Below are 20,269 nucleotides of genomic sequence, written 5' to 3'. Positions count from 1 at the left end.
TGCCATATAGCTTTCCCTTTGAGAATACCACAGAGTATTTCTTTCTCTTTTCCAATAAGGGAGAAAGAGTCTTGCTAATTCCCAACTGAGGGAAAGAATACCTAGGAAATTTCAATAGTTTTGGCTGGTTAAAATCCTGAGAGGACTGTGGCCCCTGGATGCAGTATCTCTGAAGTTGAAACTGCTGAGGCCACTAAAGGACATCTTAGATCTTCTCTTCATAAATCACAGAAAATCTCTCTTTCCAAATAACTCAGAAAACTCCCTGAAGTCTATTAAGCACCAAGTGTTCTCTACTGAGCCTGGGTAAGTTGACTCATCAAACCATCCCTTTGCTTCTCTCCAGCTACAAAATATGTCTTTCTATATCTGAATCATAGAAAGTAATTCCATACTACTTTAGTGAAATTTGTCTCTAAATCTCTAAACCTGATCCTATTAGTTCTTCTGTAGAAAGTACTATAGAATAAATGACTTTAGAAATTTCTCACAATTCTGGAGGCTAGGAAGTCCAAGATCAAGCTGTAGTTCCTTTTTTCTGACTTGCAGATAGTTGCATTCTCATTGTATCCTAAGTGTGACCACCAGCTGCCATATGGCAGAGACAGTAAGAGGGAGTTCTTGGGTATCTCTTCTTATAAAGGCGCTAATGCCATCATGAAGGCCCCACCCTTATGACCTCATCCAAACTTAATTTACCTCCCAAAGACTCCATCACCAAATACCATCACACTGGGGTTAGATCATCAACATGTGGATTTTGTGAGGACACATTCAGTCCTTAACAATGTTTGCATATGGTTTGAGGTATGGGTTCAGCTTCATTCCTTTGGCACGCAGATATCCAGTTGCCTCAGCACCATTTGTTGAAGAGAATATTCTTCCCTCCATTGAGCAGTCTTGGCACTCTTACTGAAAATCAAATGACTATAGAGGTTTAAGTTTTTTTCTGGACTCAAAATTCTATTCCAATGCTTTATGGATCTAGCTAGCTGTATGCTAGTACTACCCTGTTTACTGTAGCTTTGTAGTTAGTTTTGAAATTGGAAAGTGTGAGTCTTCCAGGCAGCCTGGGTAGCTCAGCAGTTTAGCGCTACCTTTGGCCGAGAGCCTGATCCTGGAGTCCCACATCAGGCTCCCCGCATGGAGCCTGCTTCTCCCTCTGCCTGTGTCTCTGCCTGTCTCTCTCTCTCTCTCTCTCTGTGTGTCTCTCATGAATAAATAAATAAAATCTTTTTTTTTTTTAAGTGTGAGTCTTCCAACTTTGTTAATGTTTTTAAAGATGTTTTTGGCTACTGAGAGTCCCTGACAATTGCATATAAATTTTAGGATCAACTTTCCCATTTCTGAGAAAAAAAAAGCCATTGGGATTTTTATGAGGTTGTGTTTAATCTTCAAATTGCTTTGGTGAGTATTGCCATCTTAGCAATAAGTCTTCCAGTCCATGAACATGAAGTATTTTTCTATTTATGTAAATTTTAAATTTCTTTATAGTTTTCAGTGTGCAAATCTTGCATCTTCCTAGTTACATTTATTCCTAAATATTTTATTCTTTTTTGATGTTATAGTAACTGGATTTTTTTTCTTAGTTTCCTTTTTGTTTTTATTTTTTCAGCTTTACTGTTAATTTCCTTTTTGGATTGTTCATTACTAGTATGTAACAACTCCTACTTTAAAAAAGGCTTTCAACATACATGAAAAGATTTGTAAATAAACATTCATTATACTTTAGTTAAAATAAATGTTTTAGGTAAGTAAATATAATGTTAAATGAGTATCTGTACTAAGTTGATTTTTAATTAACCAACTATCCTAACTGATCACATTGGATGAGAATGCTATTGTATATTTTAATAGCTTACATTTTAAAAAGGATTTAATTGATTATTTATTTATTATTTATTTATTTATTTATTTATTTGAGAGAGAGAGAGTCAGAGAGGGAGGGAGAGAGAGGGGGAGTGTGCAAGCACAAGTAAGGGGTAGGAGGAAGGGGTAGAAGGAGAAGCAGACTGTCTGCTGAGCAGAGAGCCCAATGCGGGGCTCAATCTCAGAACCCTGAGATCATGACCTGAGCCAAAGGCAGGCACTTAACTGACTGAGCCACCCAGGTGCCCCAATGGCTTACATTTTAAAAAAAAATATATTTATATATTCAAAAAATATAACCAATACATTATTTAGGAATGTTATCTTTAACACTATTGATATGAGTAGACAATCAAACTTGACTGGACTAAATAGTATTTACTCTAAGAACTCACAAGGTAAATGACTGGGGAAGTAGTCTTTACACTGCATTTGTTGCCTTTGATATTTAAGGATACTCTTTAGATGATAACTGTGCCTTCTTCTCCTTTCCAGGCTTTAAGAAGCAACATATATGAAGGGAAGAGGCTTAGGATCTGGGTTCAGGTTCTAACTCTGAACTACATCTCAGCAAGTAGGTAATTTCATGATTCTGAACTTTAGTTTTTCTCATCTGATAAATGGGAAAACCCCAAAATGCTCTATGTAGTTGTGAAAATTAAATATGAGCAATATTTTAGGAAATTACCTGGTATATAAGATGTCCTCAATATGAAAGTAATGGTTTTGAAAGATTTACTCAGTTATTATACATTTATTTCACCTATTCATTATCTCAGGTCCATCTTAGGGGCCCACAGCAATTGTGCTAGGTCATAAAAGGCATTGCAGGCAGCTTCAGCTTTGCTCTCTTGTATCACCTGTTATGGTGATGAAAGCCAGCTTCCAATGCCATGAAGATACTCAAGCAGCCCTATGAAGATGTTCACATGGAGAGGAACTGAGGCCCCAGGCAAAGGCCAGTACCAACTTGCCAGCAAACTATGTGAGCTACCTTGAATGTATCTACTAGCCCTAGTCAAGCCTTCAAATGACTGCAACCTCACAAGAGACCCTGAGCCGGAATAGCTTAACAGCATATTCTGAATTTCTGATCTATAAAAACTGTGAGAAGAAATTATTATTATTATGTTAAGCCACTAAATTTTAGGATAATTTCTTATATAGCCATACTAACTGGAACATTGGAATTTATTAAAATTCCAGGATTTTTTTTTCCTCTCAAGGATATTCACTTTCTTTGAATGAGAATGGGGTAGAAATATAGAGGTAAGGGATGAAGTATCATGAACTTAGCCAGTCAGATGGGCCAAATCATCTCTGCCCACTTTGCCCAACAAAGTGACAGATATTTCAGACAGATATCATATATCCTCACATTTTGTGGCCCTGAAAAGCTATAAAGCTGTATTAAAAATAATAAGTTGACTTAGTAAAGAATATATCTAATTAGTAGGTGTGTCAATACAACTGGCTGACAATGAAAATTTCAATTTAGAACCAATTGACCAACGTGTAGGAAGTTCTTGTGCTCAAATTTTAAGCTCAAATCCTTAAGCTAAGTTTTCTGGTTTGGAGCTGTCAGTACAAGTGGCTGACAATGTAAATTTCATTTTAGAACCAATTGACCAACGTGTAGGAAGTTTTTATGCTCAAATTTTAAGCTCAAACCCTTAAACTAAGTTTTTTGGTTTGGGGTGAGGAGATCCCAGTTTCATATTTTATGTTTGGGTTTTTAGAAGTGCAGTTCTTAATGACTGCAGTTCTGTTGACTTTAATGAGACATATGATTACAGGATCTGGAAACAGGAGCACAGTGTATCACTTTTGGATGGTAAATTTTTGATGTCTTTCTTGAAGATTTTCCTATCACTGGAAAAGCTGACCTATTATGTATATACAAGAATGCCTGACTTCTTGCCTTCTATGAAGTGTTTATAAAATATTGTTCTGCTCCCAGATTTTAGGGATTTGAGTCTCTGAAGTTCTGAGCTTCATGCTCACCTTTGAGTCTTCCCTCTCTGATGTGACATGCTTATCTGAGTATATTTCTGAAAGGCCTTTCGGATATCAGTATAAAGGAGACTCTTGAGTCTCTACTGTCTTCATTAGTAGAGTATTATTCTTCTTTATTGTTTTTCCCTATGGCTTTGAACATAGCTTGCAACTGAGTGGTCCAGCTATAGAATCAGAATGCCTCCACTGGCATTTTTCAAGCCATTTATTATATTCCAATAACATCTTAATAAAACCATTCTTTATTGCACAGGAGCTCCTTTGACCTCTTTTGGGAACCTACTCTAATACTCTGTGGCTCTTGTTCATAAGAACATTCTTTTTCCTAATATCTAGTCTAAACTTTTCCTTCCTTAGCTGAAGGCTTTTTGTCTCCCATTTTTTTTGAAACTACAAGTGATTCCCTTTCCTCACTGAAGACTAAACTTTGTACCTAATGGCTAGAATGTCAAACAAACATTAATCTTGTCTCCTGCCTCTTTACAGATGGAGGAATGCCCAAAAGCAATTTAGCTTTAGACAGCAGAAGTATTTGTGTAGTGTTCTTTACCCTCTGATTCATCTCAAATCATCTTGGATTAAGCTTTATTTCTCAAAGATGCCAACAGCATAAGAATCTACCTTGAAACTTAATAATCACTCCATACTCCTACATTTCATTTTAAATTATGTCTCTCTCTTACATAAGCTACCTACTGTAAAAAGGATACTTATACATTTGCAAAGAACCATTTATATGCCTCAGCAATACATGTATCATTTGAAATTTTCTCTTCATAGATAGGGCCTACTCTAAGACCACTTAATATGCAAAAAATTCATACTTTCCAAAGAGCTATGTAAGGGGCAATTGTTCACATCCAGGCAAACCTCCCCACTTCCCCCACCACTCTAAACACACATACACATGAGCCAGTCACACTGAAATTCCACCTTTGGGAATGTAGCCCTTAGGGATAACTAGTTCAAGATTTCCATGTAGATCTCCTAGGAGGAGGACGACACTGGCATTTCTTGATATTCTCTCTTTATACTTTTATTTCCAAACTAAGGGGGAAGGAATTTCAATATAAAGAGCTGAAAATAGAATGAGCTAGTGCACTGAGGCAGGAGTCATTTATTCCTTTTAGTGTGAACTAGTTTGATCTATTCTTCACTCTTAAGATATCATTGACATCATATTTTGAGCTAATGGGAATTTTAATGGGGAGGCATAATGGTGGAGGATGTGGGCAGGGGTAGTGATGATAATTAAAGAAAATTTTCAAGTAAGTGGGAGGATGGACCAGTGAAAATGTTTTAATAAGGAGTTAAAGGCATTTAGAGGGCAGAAGAGAAGGGCATCCATCTGCTCTCCATTTCAAGTTGACCTGATTGCATTCTCCTTTATTCTTCTACTACATCCACTAGAAAAATTCTAAAAGCTATGTCGAGGTTACTGGTTTGTTTGTTTGTTACCCTGACTGGACTCCTTGAGGACAGGAAACCAGAAGCAAGGGCTATGGGGAATACAATATGGAATGGGGCAACGGGAACATAATTTCATAATTTCAGCTGCATAAACCAAAGCCAAATAAAAATTAAAAAGAAAGAATGCATTACTTAAGGTTTCCAATGATTTATGGTAGCCTATCAGAATGTGGAGTGTACTGCATGCAGTTTTATGCTTATATAAATGGAGTTAAAAGGGATTGAGGAACATTGCTCTAATTTTGGGATGCAAAACTTATGGAAGAAAAGAAAAGGTGTTAAATGGTCCACAAAAGATAAAGTTTAAATACTCTTTTGAAAGAAATGGTGATGATGATGATGACAGCGGTGGCAGTCAAGATTTACTAATAAGTATTTGTTGTGTGCTAGGAACTATGTAGAATTCTGTTCATAAATCATTATTTAATCCTCACAACACTCTTTGAGATTGGTGCTATTTTTATTCTTGCCTTTCAGATTAAAAAAAAAAACAAAACAACCCTGAGGTTTAGCGAGGTGAAGTAGAAATAGGAAATAGAGGAGGCAGAAATTGAACCTGGCATCTTAACTTGAGGAAAGGACTCAATTCCCCATGTAAGTGGAAATGAACCTATGCAGTTATTCTCTACCAGAAGACCTTGCTTTTTGGCTCTTCTTCCAGAAGTAATACCATCAATACTCTGTAAAATCTCTTTGTAGACAACATCAAATCTTGTGGAATGGCTACCTACAGTTAACAAATGTATAGATTTCAAGTGCCGGTGTTTTTAACATTAGCTTGCAACAGCAGGCTGCCACATTGGGAATTTATGTCATAGTTCTCTATTTATTACAGTGATCTGAGCTAGTGAATTTCATATTTTCAGCTCTTTATCTGGCAGATATAAGCATATTACCACTTGTCAAGGGTTATGATAAGTAGACAGATAATTTTGAGGAAAAAATTTAAAACACTGGAACAAACGTTTAACAACTAATTCTTTTTTTGTATATATATTTTTGGAGTTCAATTTGCCAACATATAGTATAACAGCCAGTGTTCATCCCATTAAGTGCCCCCATCAGTGTCCATCATCCAGTCACCCCATCCCCCCACCCACCTCCCCTTCCACTACCCCTTGTTCGTTTCCCAGAGTTAGGAGTCTCTCATGAACAACTGATTCTTAAGCCTGTGTTGCCACATAAAAAACTTGAAAAAAAAAAAAGAAAAGCACAAAAGCAGGAATCCTAACATTCCTGGATCAAATTTCAACTGCCATTAAAAATGGTTTGACATTTCCTCATGAATATCTGTCAGAGTTTCATCACATTAGGTATTCTTCTAATACGTTAAATAAAATTGAGGGAGGAATCACAAAAATAAGAGAATTTTGTACAGTTTGATAATCTAAGTTGTTATATTAAATGTTTTATATTTTGTTTACTATTTTGGCCACGGCTATAACGTTTGCTTAAAAATGCTTTCAGGAAAAATGGCATCTGGTCCTTGAACCCAAAGAACTAGTTACACTGTTTCTTAGAAAAATCAGTTTGGTTCATATAATTTTTACTTATGGTATATTTTCCAGTAAAATAGCCTATTATGAGATTAAGGACTGTTTGTACTTACTATCAGGAACCAAACGGTATTTGACCTATGGTAAGAAGGTAGTCATGTGAGATGCCTGGGTGGCTCAGTGGTTTAGCATCTGCTTTTGGCCCAGGGTGTGATCCTGGGGTCCTGGGATCAGGTCCCTCATCGGGCTCCCTGTGTGGAGCCTGCTTCTCCTTCTGCCTATGTCTCTGCCTCCCTCTGTGTGTATCTCATGAATAAATAAATAAAATCTTAAAAAAAACCAATACAATCATGCTTTTTAAGAACCATGGTATAGCCTGGGTTCCTCTGAAAACAACATGAAACTAAGGCTTGCATGTAGGTAATTTATTTGGGAAGTGGTTCTGAAGAAAGATGGAAAGTGAAACAGGGAAGTAGGAAAAGCCAAAACAGGGATGCATTATTGATTTGAAAACCATTGTAGGAAAAGCAGTATAGGTACTTGATCCTGTTGGGAACTTATGATGAGCCTTTTGAAATGTTTCTCATACTGTTGCCTTAAGTAAGAGTTGGCTAATGATGGCCTCTGGGGCAAAATCTGCCTGGGCAGCTATTTATGTAAATAAAGTTTTATTAGAACACAGCTACATCATTCATTTATTTATTTCCTATGGTGTATTCAGGTTATGATGGCAGAGTCAAGTAGTTGTGAAAGAGACTGTATGGCTTGTAAACCTAAATTATTTTCTATCTGGCCCCTTACCAAAAAAAAAAAAAAAATGCTTACCTTTGCCTTAGAAGATTAAAGGAGGATGAATTTATCCATTAGCTTTTCTCCCCAGTGATCAAGGATCTTTTCAATGGAATTAGCTGTCCCACTCTTTTGGGTTGTTCTCATGTAGGAAGTAGACTCCTACACTTTGGCATTAGAGAAAGCCTGAATGCAAGAAGTGAAAGATGCCTCACATGGTCCAAGATGAGTCACTATCACATTAAAGATAGGACAATCTGGACAAAGTCTGTATGGAATTGGATGCTATAGGATGGTTGGAATAAGAGACTGGGTGAGAGAATATGAAGCGTGCACAAAAGGTGTCCAATATTTAGTGAAAATGTTATGATGATGGTTTATTCATTCATTCATTGCAAAATATTTATTGAGCACCTATCATATGTCAGACTCTCCTAGATGCTAAGGATATGATGATGGATAAAACTGACAAAAATGTCTGCCCTCATTGAGCTTACAGTCAGGTGTAGGAGACCAATAATAAATACTCCATAAAATCATGCTATGTTAATAGCAATGAGTATACAAAGAGCCTTTGAGGGAAGAGCAATGGCCCTGAGACCAGAAGAACACCTGATATATTTCAGAAATAGCAGGATGGAGCATTATGGGAACTGGTGGGGAGGTAGATTGTGTAGGCAGGCTATGTTAAACAGAAAGGATTTGGGATTTTCTGAAGGGTGAGATGGGAAGCCAGCCATCGGAAGGTTTAAACAGAGAAGTGACATGATTGGACTTTTTTTCCCCCTCTAAAGTAGTAAAAAAATTGAGATGTAACTTACACATTGGTAGACTTAAACACAAATGCACAAACCTTAAGTGGGTAGCTCAGTAAAATTTTACATATGTATCCACCCATGCAGCCAACACCTGGATTAAGATATGGAAGATTGCCATGAACTGAAAAGATTCCTTGCTACTTTCAGTCCATGTTCCACTTCCTCAATGAGGTAATCAATCTTCTGTCTTCTAATACCACTGATTAGTTTTGTTTGTCCTTTGAACCACATTTAAGGGGAACTATGCAATATATTTTTTATCAGGATTTTTGTGCTCAACTGTATATTTTGAGATTCATTCATGTTATTGCACATATCAGTGGTTTTCTCTCTTTCATTGTGGTGTACTATTCCATTGTATGGATGAATATACTATCATTTATCCATTCTCCTACTGATGGGCATTTGGGTTGCTTTGGGGCTTTGGCTATTAGGAATAAAGATGTTATGAACATTTATATATATATTTTTTGGTGAATACATGCACTAGTTTATCTTGGGTATGAACAGACATGCTGAGTCATAGGGTGGGCATATGTTTGGCTTTAATACATATGGCCAAAAATTTTTGCTAAGTGGTTGAACAAATACATTCTATGAGATACATTCTATCGACAATATATGAGAGAGAGTTCCAGTTACTAGACATCCTTGCCAATGCTTGATACTGTCAATCTTTTTAAAAGACATTCTGGTAGGTGTGTAATGGTACCACAAAGTGGTCTTAGCTTGCATTTTCCTGATAGGTAATAATATTGAGCATTTTTTAAAGATTTTAAAAAATTTATTCATGAGAGACACAGAGAGAGGCAGAGACATAGCCAGAGGGAGAAGCAGGGTCTCTACGGGGAGCCTGATGCAGGACTAGATCCCAGGACCCTGGGATCATGACCTGAGCCAAAGGCAGATGCTCAACCACTGAGCCAACCAGGTGCCCCAATATTGAGCACTTTTAGATGCTCAAAAGCACATACTTTTTGACCATCTAGAAATGAAGTAGCTGTTCAAGTTCTGTCCGTTTTAATGTTTTTTTCTTACTGATTTATAGCTCTTGATATATTTTATATCCAAAATATTTTTTAGCTACATGTGTTGAAATATAGTTTTCTAGTTTGGAGCCTGCTGTTTACCTCCCTGATGATTCATTTTAATGAACAGAAGTTCTTTATTTTAATGAAATCCAATTTATCATTTTAAAAAATAGTTACTGCTTTATGTGTCCCACTAAGGAAATCTTTGCCTCATACAGAAGCAAAAGCCTATGTTTTCTTCTAGAAACTTGGTTTATCTGTTATAGTTAAATTGAGTTAAATTGATGGTCCATCTTGAATGAATTTCTATATATGATTTGAGGCTGGGAATATACATATTGTCCCCGTTTTGATACCTTAATGTTCTTTTTTTTTGATACCTTAATGTTCTAATACTATTTATTAAACATATTATTCCTCCCACACTAGATTATAATGGTGCCTTTGCTGTATATCATGTGGTAATATATACGAGTTTATTTCTAGAGTCTAACATTGCTCTATTTATCTAAGCTTTCACTAGTACCATATTCTCTTAATTTTTGTAGATTTGAAAGAAATCTTAAAATATGATAATGTAAATTTTCCAACTTTATCTTTCTTTAAAGTTGTCTTATTCTTGGTTCTTTGCATGTCCTTATAATTTTTAGAATCAAGTTGTCCATATTTTGTGATATTGTTCTTTTAGTGATTAATCTAGAAAATTTAAAATGTATTTCTTATAGCTCATAATCTTTTTGTGATGTCAACATAGAGTATTCATCAAAACCTGTCTTCTCTAGCTAAACAAGATATCTACCTTCTCCCAAACACTGTGGCTTTGGAAATTTTTCTCCAACTTTCAGCATCCTAGAAGCTGTTCTCCAATAGGCCCCGTGGAATCTTTCCTTGCACACATGTAGTTCAACACTCAGTTAAAGTCCCTCACATGTAGCTCAACATTCAGTTAAAGTCCCAGAATTTCCATGCATCTCTTGGGGGTTCCTTCTCTGTGATTCCTTTATTTCTGGTACCCTGACAAGGCCCTCTCTTAAATCCCAGCCACTTTAGCATTCCTGAACTCTCACTTTGGTTTCTTCAGCCCACCAAACTGCTACTCTTTGAAAAGTGTCAAAGAAAAGGTAGAAATCACCTCATGTAAGTCCCTCCTCTTAAAGTTTGTAGCATTGTGTTGATTTCGGTCCAATATCTTATTATATATATATATTTTATCCAGTTTTATAGTTGGATAGGTTCAATACCAGCTGCTTTATCATGGTCTGAACAGGAAGCCCTGATTTGGGTATTGAAGAGATTGCTTTGGCTTCTTTCTGGAGAAAAGATTGAGGGTGGTGGTACCAGAAAAGACTAGTGAGGTAAGTAAGGTAATTTTTGCAGTAATCCAGGTGAGAGATGATAGTGGCTTGTCCAGAGTGTTATCAGTGATGTGGTAAGAAGTGGTCAAATTTGGAATATATTTTGAAGGTGAAGATGGCAGGATTTTCTGATGGATCTGGTGAAGAATGTGAGAAAAATAATGGGGTCCATGGTGGCACAAAGGATTTTAGTCTATGGTACTGGAGAAAAAGGTTTTCATTTATTGAGATGGGAAGACTGCAAGCGTTGGAGGTTTGGGAGATACCTACTAGACAGGAAGAGTCAATGGACAGTTGTATATATGGCTCAGGAATTCAAGAGAGAGAGGAGGGACTAGTGAGACAGGAGATACAGATTATATTTAGTTATGAGACGAGATATAATCACCAAGGAAGCAAGCAGAGATATAAGATAAAACAAGTTCAAAGATTAAGTCTTGAAAAAACACATTAATAACTTAATTATAGCTTTATAAGCCTAATTTAATTTAGTAGAAATCATTTTATAGGCAGCCTAATGGGGAATGGTGGTAAATATTCAACGAGAGTTAATGGAGTATTTGAGACTCCATTAACTTTTATGTAAATTTAGGCATTACATGCTAATTGGGTGTTTGAACAAATTATTCACTGGTTCTAGGTCACCATAGATGCATGAGAATACAATCAGAATATAGTTTTGATATATTTATAAAACTTGTTTTGTAGAACCTGTTTCGTGAATCACAGGGATATATACACACACATTAAAAAGAGTAAAAATCACTTATGTTTACTGATGCCAGTGGGGCATACAATATGAAAGTAGGACTTAAGGGACTCCATGTAGTTCCCTTCAGACCAATCTTTATAAAGAGCTGCTATACAGGTCAAATGCACAATATGGTCTTTCTGAATATTAAGACATTTTATCTTTTGGAAGGGCATATTATGGCTCAGCTGAACTACATTTTTAAAAATAATACATAGAATGAGAAGTGCTATTTTAATAATTTGAAAAGATGAGTTTTTGCCTTTTAATTTATGAAATCAATCCAGTTCCCTGCACATTTCAGAGTGTAACTCCTGCCATTCTTTGTTCTGTCTTTTATCTCTGTTTCTTAAGAGACAATAATCGAAAACCATAGCCAAAAGCCTGATACAGCCCATAATAAAAATGGCTTGAGTTTTTCCTCAGATATATTATCCAATTTTTCTCTAATGATAATGGGATGGATTTCAGATCAAACACTAACTGGGCAAATGAAGTAAAAAATTTTTAGTGACCGCCTTACGTTCTATATTATTGTAGTCCAATTATTAGAGGTGGTCTGATAAAGGGGAGAAGGTGAACACAGCAGAGCCAAGAGCTTGTAGGAAAAACCTGGTGTAATAGTGAAGTGTTTTCACAACTGTAAATTACACTGAAAATTGCTTATCAATCAAAATGTGAGAGCAACACCAAAAATATTAATCAAGTAGGAAGTGGTCATCTTAATGGTGAAACAAAGCCAAGAGAAATTAGGAAGCTTAATGTTACAGTAACTGTGGTTTTATAAGAGAATGTTCATACTCTTAAAAATACACCCTGAAATATATAGAGGTAAAGTGGCTTGATGTAGGACTCTCAAATGGTTCAAAAATTAATTTTATATATGTGTGTGAATATATATAAATACAGACAGAGAGGGAGAAAGAATAAGGAAGTGAGAGAGAGAAGTCTATAATTGATAAATGGGAGCAATATATTAACAGTAGGTGACATTCTTACAGCTTTTCTAAATGTTTGAAATTATTTCCACATCCAAAGGTACAAAAATGGATACACACATGAACGCATAAACACAAGCACACACACATAAAGGGAAGTTAATCATGAACATTGCTACCTAAGCCATACTGTTTCATTATCATTTTTCCTCATGCTTAAATTACCTCAAGAATGTCTTTGGTATTTTTCAAATGACCAAGCTTCTCATGCTTCATCTCAGGCATTAAAGGATATTAGTCTTCCTTTGTCAGTCTGTGTTCTTTTCTCTGAAAGGCACAACTCCCATGACTTCAGAGAAGATGGATCTGGAAGACAGAGGCCACAGAACACAGCTGCTCAATGTGCTACTTGTCAAAGCTTTGCTAGGGACTGGGCCCTTATGCATTCATACCTCCAAACTCTTAGGTTTGACTGAATTTTCCTTAGTCTGGTCCAGGTATCTCTGCTAATGGTCTAGAGGGTGAAAGTGGCTCTCTGCCTCCTGTATTGAGGTGATAGCTTTGAATGCTATGTGATGAGTCCTCTTCTGTGTTTTCTAGCAGGAGAAAGTTTGTGCCAGATTTTAAGTTCTAAGGTTTATTTCCCAGTACATAGATGTTCAAATTATATTTGTTAATTTTTTTAAAAAAGATTTTATTTATTTATTTATTTATTTATTTATTTATTTATTTATTTATTTATCTATTTATTTATGAGAGACATATATAGAGAGAAGCAGAGACACAGGCAGAGGGAGAAGCAGGCTCTATGTAGGGAGCCCGATGTGGGACTCCATCTGGAACTCCAGGATCACACCCTGGGCTAAGCCACTGAGCCACTCAGGCATCTCTATATTTGTTAATTGACTCTAAATTTGCTTTGAAAGAGCTGTAGAACTATAAAAATATTTACATAAGGTGTAATCCATTTGAAAATCAAACAATTCAATGCAATAAAGCAAGCAAAGCTACTAAAGCAGAGTGGAAGAGTCAAAGGGGGATCAGCCAGCTGGCAGACAGCAGGATCTCTCAAACGTAAATGTGCATACAGTTCCCTTGGTTTTCTTGATAAAACACAGCTTCTCATTGGTAGTCTGAGTGCAGCTTGAGCTTTTGCATTTCTAAACAGCTCCTAGAAGATGCTGGTCCATGGACTGCACTGAGTAGTCAAGTGCTATGAGGGCACAGAAAGAGGAAGGGCTCATGGTGGCCTGGAAGGCTTCATGAAGAGGAAGGTTCTAGATGGCTGTGGAAGGAGCAGAATTTAAGTAGATGAGGAGGGAAAGAGAGCATTTCAGGTGCAAAGATTTTCTTAACAAAGGCACAAGAGTGGGAATGAACTTAATTTACTAGGAGAGCTCCTAGCCTGAATTTGGCTGCAAGAGAGAGTTTATGTAGTGGAGAGGAGGAAGTAAGTTTAGATTGGAAGTTTTGAATATTGGGCTAAAGATCATTGGCTTTATATTATAGGCAACAGACAAGATGTTAGGGAAGAAAAGGGTGTGAGCATCCACATGATCCTCTTGAACAAAGAGGATGAACAAAGGCAGAACATGATTAGCTGTGTGCCACAAAGGTGGGTTACAGGGAGCTTATAGGCACTCTACTGCAGAGCATCTGAGATAAGCTGAACTGTATCCTCTAAAAATTCATGTATTGAAGCCTTAAACCCCAGTACTTCAAAGTGGGATTCAAGAAATGATTAAGTTAAAATGGGGTTAATAGGGTGGGCCCTAACATAATACAACTGTTGTCCTTCTAAGAAAAGGAAATTTGAACATAGTTATATAGGAAAGAGAATGCGAAGATACAGTAAAAAAGACATCTATAAGCCAAGGAGAGAGGCCTAGAAGAAAAGGTACCTTGATCTTGGACTTCTAGCCACTAGAATAGTGAGAAAATAAATTTCAGCTATTCAAGCCACTCAGTCTGTGCTTTGTTATGGCAACCCTAGCAAATTAATATAGCACCATTTTCTCTTCCTTCCTTTCCTTAATCAGTCAACTAAATGTATGGCCCATCTGCCACACACAAAATACTGTTATGGGCACAGAAGGAAATAGAGAAAAGTACAGGATTAAAAGAAACATAAGCCATAGATTTGCTCTCAAGAAGGTGCCATTCCCAGAGGACTTCTGGGGAAGATGGCAGAGTAGGAAGACCCTAAGCTCACCTTGTCCCATGGATACAACTAGATGACACTTTCATCAGTGTTTACAACCCAGAAAACAACATGAAGATTGGCAGAATAAACTCCACAACTGAATATAAAGAGGCCACAAAGAGGAAAGGAGGGCAGAGAAGTGGTTGGAAACTAAATGAACTTGAGGGACTGTCTACAGGAGGGAGGGACACGATGGAAACAGAGAGGGAGAGCAACAAATGCCCACACTGGGGATCCCACACAGGGAAGATGAATTCCTGTAACAGTTGGCTTTGAAAACCAGAGGGGTTGAATTTCATGAGTTCTTACAACTAGTGGGATTTAAAACCTGGAATTGTAAAGAAATCAGCTGCTCAGCTCTGGGAAAGCTGGTAGGCTAGAGGAAACGGAGTTTCTGTCCCTAAAGAGAGAACACAACAGCCTGTGGAGATACAGCCATAGAAGCAACAGTCTGAAAAGTGCCTGGGGCATATGGGAGGAAGAGTTATTTACTAATATCAGAGCATGTCCCAAAAGGACAGAAATCCCTGGGGAACTCCTCTGGGAGCAAAGGAACTGGCAGGTGCCATTTCCCTGCCCTGCTGCCCAGGATAAACATACTGACACCTCCAGGACTTGCTATCTAACTAGTGAGCATTGCTGCCCCACACCCCCATGTTGTGCTTTTGCCAATCTACCTCTCCAGACAGCCTGCCTCAGTCCAGGTGCTGCAGGGCCCTCCCATAGAGGAAAGGAGACAGGCAAAGCTTGCTAGCATTGTTGCACCTGCCTCACTCTTGTGCTTGGGTGGATCTGCCCTCTTCAGAACTGTCTTGGCCAGAACCCATACAAGGCAGTGTCACAGGCCTGGCAGTGTGCAAGCAACCCCTATAGTGGCCAACATCTGGAGAGTGGGAAAGATAAACACAAACACAAGTCCGATGGAGGCCCCAGCAGTGGGCTGGAGGTGGACAACTGGTCTGACTGCAGGCCCTGCCTACCACTGAAAGCTTTTCAGGGGACAATACAGTGAAAGTGCCCTGCAGTTTGGTGCTACTACATCTCTGGCAAATTCCTGGTCTGACTCCATTCAAGTCCAAGGTGTCCTCAGTCTGGCTCACCAACACTGTAAGGATCAAACACTGCCCACAGCAGGCAAAGAGAGCCACTGCAGATGGCTGGACTGAAGGAAAAGGCAGCCAGATACAACAGCAGGGTGTAGGCATCACAAATAGGAGATACCCCCAAAGTGCCAGGTTCTAGTGAACAGGGGACTGCACAGCAGGGTACTATAGGATCTCTTCTGGGGAAGCGCATTATTTTCAAGTGCAGGAGATATAGCTGTCCTTCCTAACATAGAGAAACAAAAACAAAGAGTTAGACAAACTGAAAAGACAGAAAAATATGTCACAAATGAAAGAACAGGACAATACCACAGCAAGAGACCTAAGTGAAATGGTGATAAGTAATATGCCTGATAGAGAATTTAAAGTAATGGTCATAAAAATACTCACTGGACTTGAGAAAAGAATGGAAGACATCAGTTAGACCCTTAGCAATGAGATTTAAAAAAAACTTCTCCCTCTGCCTGTGTCTCTGCCTCTCTCTCTGTGTCTATCATGAATAAATAAATAAAATCTTAAAAAAAAAAAAGAAAGAAAGAAAAGAGAACAGAATTTTTTAAAATATTTTTTTAAAAATTTACTTGACAGAGTGAGAGAGAGTACACAAGCAGGGGGAGCAGTAGGCAGAGGGAGAGGGAGAAGCAGGCCCCTCCCCAAGTAGGGAACAGAGCGTGGGGCCCAAATCTTAGGACCTTGAGATCATGAACTGAACTGAAGGCAGACACTTAACTGACTGAGCCACCCAGGTGCCCCAGGAGCAGAAAATTTATTTGAAGAAATAATAACTGCAAACTTCTTAAATTTAGGGAAGGAAATAGAAATCCAGATCCAGGAGGCAGAGATTCCCCCAACAAAATAAACCCAAGGAGGTCCACACCAAGAAATAGTAATTAAGATGGCAAAAAGTAAGGACAAACATTATATGTTCTCATTCATTTGGGGAATATAAATAATAGTGAAAGGGAATAGAAGGGAAGGGAGAAGAAATGGGTAGGAAATGTCAGAAAGGGAGACAGAACATAAAGACTCCTAACTCTGGGAAACGAATTAGGGGTGGTGGAAGGGGAGGAGGGTGGGGGGTGGGGGTGAATGGGTGACGGACACTGAGGGGGGCACTTGATGGGATGAGCACTGGGTGTTATTCTGTATGTTGGCAAATTGAACACCAATAAAAAACAAATTTATTATTAAAAAAATAAAAATAAAATGAAAGTGAAAAAAATAAAATAAAAAGATGGCAAAAAGTAGTAATAAAGAGATAATTTTAAAAGCAGAGAGAGAGACAGAGAGAGAAAGAGAGAGAGATAGAGAAAACAGTTACATACAAGGGAACCACTTAAGGCCATCAGATGATTTTTCAGCAGAAACTGCAGGCCAGAAGGGAGTGTCATGATGTATTCAAGTGCTCAAAGGAAAAAAAAATCTGCATCCAAGAATATTCTAACCAGCAAGACTATTATTATTCAGAATAGAAGGAGAGGTAAAAGGATTCCTGGGTGGCTCAGCAGTTGAGTGTCTGCCTTTGGCTCAGGGCCTGATCCTAGGATCTAGGATGGAGTCCCACCTCAGGCTCCCTGTGAGGAGCCTGCTTCTCCCTCCTCCTATGTCTCTGTCTCTTTGTCTCTGTGCCTCTCATGAATAAAGAAATAAATCTTAAAAAAAATAAAGTAAAATAAAGGAGAGGTAAAGAGTTTCCTAAATAAAAATTAAGGGAATTCAAAACCATTAAATTCTCTAAGAAATGTGAAAGGGAACTCTCTGAGTAGAAAGAAAAACTATGCAATAGTAGGGAAAGTAGGAAGCACAAAAGCAGTAAAAATAAATATATCTGTAAAAATCAGTCAAGGGACTCACAAAACAAATGGGTGTGAAGTAAGACACCATATACCTAAAATGGGGGGAGGAGAGGAGTAAACAATGGGTTCTAACTTAAGCAACCATCAGCTTAATACAAGACTGCTATATATAAAAGATATTATATACAAACCAAATGGTAACCACAAATCAAAAATGAGTAAAAGATATGCAAAAAATAAAGAGAAAGGAATCCAAATATATCACTAAAGAAAGTCAGCAAACCATGAAAGAGAGCAATGGAAGAAAGTTTTTAATTAGCAATAATTGTGCCTTGGATAAACCTCATTGGCTACAATACTGCCACCACGCAAAGCTGGCAATGGAAGAAAGGAATGGAGAAAAACTACAAAAACAACCATAAAACAAATAACAAAATGGCAGTAAATACACATCATTAATTATTCTGTAGTGCCTGGTTGGCCCAGTCAATAGATCATCCAACTCTAGATCTTGGAGTCATGAGTTTAAGCCCCACTTTGGGTGTAGAGACTACTTAAACAAAACAAAACAAATTCCCAAGGAACTGGGAGGCAAGGTCATGTCCTAAAAACACTAAAAAATTACTTTAAATATAAATGGACTAAACACTCCACTCAAAAGACACAGGATGACAGAGTAGATAAAAAAACAAGACTCATATATAGGTCGCCTGCAAGAGACTCATTTTAGACCTAAAGACACATGCAGATTGAAAGTGAGGGTTAGAGAAGCATTTTTCATGCGAATGGACATCAAATGAAAGCCAGAGTAGCAATACTTATACTGAAAAAGATAGACTTTAAAAGTAAGACTGTAGGGATGCCTGGGTGGCTCAGAAGTTGAGTATCTGCCTTTGGCTCAGGTGGTGATCCTGGAGTTCCAGGATCAAGTCCCACACCGGGCTCCCTGCATGGAGCCTGCTTCTCTCTCTGCCTATATCTCTGCCTCTCTCTACTCTGTGTCTCTCATGAATAAATAAATAAAATCTTAAAAAAGAAAACTAAGACTGTAACAAGATACGGAGAAGGACACTGTATAATAATAAAGGGGGCAATCCAACAAGAAGATATACCAATTATAAATATTTATGTACCCAACATGGGAGTACCCAAATTAGCAAACATAAATACTCTTGTATTCAAGAGTAATACAGTAATAGCAGGGGACTTTAACACCCTACTTACATCAATGGACAGATCATCCAAAAAAGAGAATCAACAAGGCCTTGAATGGTTCATTGGACTAGATGGACCTAACCAATATATTTAGAATATTCCATCTTAAAACAGCAGAATACACATTCTTTTCAAATGCACAGGGAACATTTTCCAGGATAGATCACATGTTAGGCCACAAAGAAGTCTCAACAAGTTCAGAAAGACTGAGGTCATAGTATGCATCTTTTCCAACTACAACACTATGAAACTAGAAATCAACTACAAGAAAAAATTGGGAAAGACCACAAATACATAAGGTTAAATAACACGCTACTAAACAATGAATGGGTCAACTAAAATCAAAGAGGAAATAAAAACACATGGAAACAAATAAAATAGAAAACACGGTGGTCTAAAATCTTTGGGATGCAGCAAAATCTGTTCTAAGAGAAGTTTATAGCAATACAAGCCTACCTCAAGAAGCAAGAAAAATCTCAAATAAACAACCTAACCTTACACCTAAAGGAGTTTAAAAGAACCAAAACCCAAAACACATGGAAAGAGAGAACTAATAAACATTAGAGCAGAAAAAAATGAATAAAAACTTAAAAGCAATAGAATAGATCAAAGAAATCAAGAGTTGTTTCCTTTAAAGATCAACAAAACATAAATTTTAGCCAGACTCATAAAAAAAGAAGACTCGAGTAAACAAACTTAAAAGTGAAAAGAGGAGAAATAATAACTAACACCCAGAAATACAAAGAATTATAAGAGAATGCTATGGAAAAATTATATGCCGACAAATTGGACAGCTGGAAGAAATCCATAAACTCCTAGAAATGTATAACCTCCCAAAACTGAATCAGGAAGAAATAGAAAATTTGAACAGACCCATTACCAGCAATGAAATTGAATAAAAAAATCTCCAAACAATCAAAAGTCCAAGGCCAGATGGCTTCACAGGCAAAATCTACTAAATATTTAAAGAAGAGTTAATACCTATTATCTCAAACTATTCCAAAAATAGAAGAGAAAGAAAAGCTTCCAAATTTATTCTGTGAGGCCAATTTTATCCTGATATTAAAACCAGATAAAGATACCACAAAAAAGAGAATAGGCCAATATCCCTAATGGACAGAGATGCAAAAATCCTAAACAAAATATTAGCAAACTGAATCCAACAATACATTAAAAAATAATTCACCACAATTAAGTGGGGACTTATTCCTGGGATGCAAGAGTGCTTCAATATTTACAAATTAATCAACATGATACCTCAAGATAGAAGAGGAAAGAAAAAATCATATGATCACTCAATACATGCAGAAAAACATTTGACAAAGTACTACATCCATTCATGATAAAAACTCTCAACAAGGTAGGTTTAGAGGAAACATACTTCAAAATAATAAAGACCATATGTGAAAAATGAATAAC

The 20,269-nt window shown here is 37.3% G+C and overlaps 1 protein-coding gene, 1 long non-coding RNA gene and 1 other non-coding gene across 23 annotated transcripts in view; 1 reads left to right on the top strand and 2 right to left on the bottom strand.

Moving 5' to 3' along the window:
- The window catches only part of LOC144313027 (uncharacterized), a 196,180-nt gene that overhangs the window by 64,404 nt on the left and 111,507 nt on the right, over positions 1-20,269 (bottom strand). For 16 of the 21 annotated variants that reach the window (XM_077896315.1, XM_077896316.1, XM_077896308.1 and 13 more), the window contains one exon: positions 12,759-12,899. The gene's annotated coding sequence lies outside the window, so the exon portion shown is untranslated. Of the gene's footprint in view, positions 1-12,758; positions 12,900-12,985; positions 13,130-20,269 lie in introns of all 21 variants that reach the window. The other 5 variants (XM_077896309.1, XM_077896312.1, XM_077896321.1 and 2 more) reach the window with 1 other exon arrangement.
- LOC144313028 (uncharacterized) overlaps positions 2,640-20,269 on the top strand; it is a 129,057-nt gene continuing 111,427 nt past the window's right edge. Inside the window, exon 1 of the long non-coding RNA XR_013378703.1 lies at positions 2,640-2,854. This is a non-coding gene — a long non-coding RNA (uncharacterized LOC144313028). The remainder of the gene's footprint in view (positions 2,855-20,269) is intronic.
- LOC144313115 (U4 spliceosomal RNA) lies at positions 17,877-18,011 on the bottom strand. Its single transcript, XR_013378844.1, has one exon. It is a non-coding gene; the product is annotated as a U4 spliceosomal RNA (small nuclear RNA).

Source organism: Canis aureus, chromosome 4 (genome assembly GCF_053574225.1).
Source record: "Canis aureus isolate CA01 chromosome 4, VMU_Caureus_v.1.0, whole genome shotgun sequence".
NCBI classification, from domain to species: domain Eukaryota; kingdom Metazoa; phylum Chordata; class Mammalia; order Carnivora; family Canidae; genus Canis; species Canis aureus.
The sequence above is the reverse complement of the archived record's forward strand: the minus strand, read 5'-3'. Positions and strand labels throughout refer to the sequence as shown.